This window comes from Pinus tabuliformis, chromosome 6 (genome assembly GCF_031772625.1).
Source record: "Pinus tabuliformis cultivar Carrire ecotype Pingquan chromosome 6, CPIR1, whole genome shotgun sequence".
NCBI classification, from domain to species: Eukaryota; Viridiplantae; Streptophyta; class Pinopsida; order Pinales; family Pinaceae; genus Pinus; species Pinus tabuliformis.
In genome coordinates, this window is record NC_142292.1 from 867,813,456 (window position 1) to 867,816,068 (window position 2,613).

Sequence of the window (2,613 nt, forward strand, 5' to 3'; positions counted from 1 at the left end):
ATGCTCACCCTTGCTTCCTCATGCTTGGCTGTCACCTGGCTCATAATTGCTTGGCTTTGTTCCAAAATTTGTCCAAAAAACCTGAAATAACCACGTATTAGCCTCCTTGGTAAAGTGACCACCCTTATTCATTCAAATAACATAAACATACTCAAAAGCATGCATAATCTATGAAAAATGGTGGATTGATGAAGAACAGTAGGCAAAATGAGCCCAACAAGTTACCCATTTTTGGGGCTCATCATTAAGCCTCCAAAATTTGATAGTGAATTGAAGGAGATAACTGAAGTTTGGTTGATAAATATTAATAAATAGTTTTATAATTATGGCTATGATGATAACCTAAAATCTCATTTAACAATCTACCAACTCCTAGGAAAATCCACTTTATGGTGGGAGGAAGTAAAGGTTGTAGATGGAATCAATGAACAAAATATAGTATGGGAGAATTTCCAAAAACATTTTAAAAATAAATATGTGGCAAAGTTTACTTCCTTACTGAGATGTTTCCCTTACATACATGAGTAAAAATCTAAGGTACAATGCTTCATAAGTAGTCAACCTACCTTTATGAAAGAATGATTGGAATTTCACAACCCCAAAACTATGGATGAAGTTGCTCAAAAGGCACAAATATGCCATCAGAAAATGAATTAAAAAGGGGATGGTAACAAAGTCTAGTCAAATAAGAAAAGGTATAAAATAATTTAGAGTAATAAAAAAGCAAAGACTACCAATGTCAAGAATTCACACTGAAACCAGAATAGTAAATTTACTGGGTAGAATCAACAAAAGTCTCGGCAAGAGAATGAGTTAAAACCAACATAAATACTAAGCAAATATCAACGAATTCAAATACAGAGACCTCCATTATAGTGTTGGGGTTGTGGAGAACCACACTATTATAAAATTTTCGTCATCGTGGAAGAACATAACAAATTGCAAACATTCAAGAAGCATCTATTGTAGGGGAGGTGGTGAGAAGTTTACCCAAAATCGATGCTACATTGGAAGACCATTAGGCTAAATACCAACCCACAATGATTGATTTTGGAGGTAATATTTTTAGTCATGCTATATATATTTTAATATACCTTCATACAAGTTTAATCTATTAAAGTACTAAAGTAGTAGATTCATGTCATCTACAAGCTAGCAAGTCAAAAAACCCATGGTTGGTATACTTAGCCATTGGGAAAAAAGGAGAGTGACAAAAAAGGTATAAAAATTTCCTGTTGAAATACTTGGTCATATAATTAAAGTAAATATGAATATGTTTCCTTCATGATCTTATGACATTATGAATGGTATGGATTTGTTTGAGAGACATTGATCCCTAGTAAATTGCAAGGATAAAACTATTAGTTTCCTTGACGAAGGGGGCTCTAGGCAGGAAATCCAAGTGATAGTGAGAACTTTAAAATTAAGACCAATTACATCAACTCAGTTAAGAAAATGTATTAGGAAGGGATTTCAAATTGATGCAGTTCAAGTGGGGTATACTAACTCAAAAGACAAGAAAACAATTTTATAAATTGTGCCAGTTATCCATAATTTTGTTGATGGTATTGATTTTACAATTGAATTGGTCCTGGAAGCCACCCCGGTGTCAAAAACACCCTACCATATGAGCATACCCAAGTTAACAAAGTTAAAAATGAAATTGCAGAAGCTTCTTGATAAGAAATACATTCACCCAAGTGTATCACCTTGGGAGCCCTTGTACTCTTTTTCGGAAATAAAGATCACGCCCTACGGATTTGCATCGATTATCGATAACTAAATAAGTAAACCATTAAAAAAATACCTGATGCCTAGGATTAACAATTTATTTGATTAGGTTAAGGGTGCTACTATGTTTTCCAATATTGATTTACACTCACGATATCATCAAATAAGAATCAAAGAATAATACATAAGATTTGTGTTTAGGACTCATTATAGGCACTATGAGTTTGTAGCTCTACCCTTTGGGATTACTAATACCCCAACTACGTTTATTTTCCTCATGAATCATATATTTCATCAATATCTTGACAAGTTTGTATTCATTTTCATTGATGATATATTGATTTTTTCAAAGAATATGGAAGAACATAAAAGGAATTTGCAAATTGTGCTGCAAAATTATGTGGGAACATCAAATTTATGCCAAATATAGAAAATGTGAATTTTATAAAGAAAAAATACAATATTTTGGGCACATAATTATGCAATAAGTAATAGCGGTAGACCCTAAAAATATTAAGGCTATCATGGAATGGCCTATTCCTAAAAATGTTGCAAATATCTAGTCCTTTATGGGCTTAGCAGGCTATTACCATCATTTTATTGAGGGGTTTTCCAGAGTAGCCTACCCCATTACTTCTTTCCATAGAAGGGGGAAATATTTTAAGTGTACATCAGAGTGTCAAAATAGTTTTGATCAACTTAAGAATTTTTTAACTATAGCTCCTATCTTAATGATAACATATCCCTAAAAGAAATTTGTTGTTTGTATTGATGCGTGACAAGGAGTAGGAGGTGTATTGATGTAGGAAGGCCATGTGGTGGCATATGAATAATGAAAGTTGGAAGAGTATGAGAAAAAAAATTATGGTTATGATTTAGATC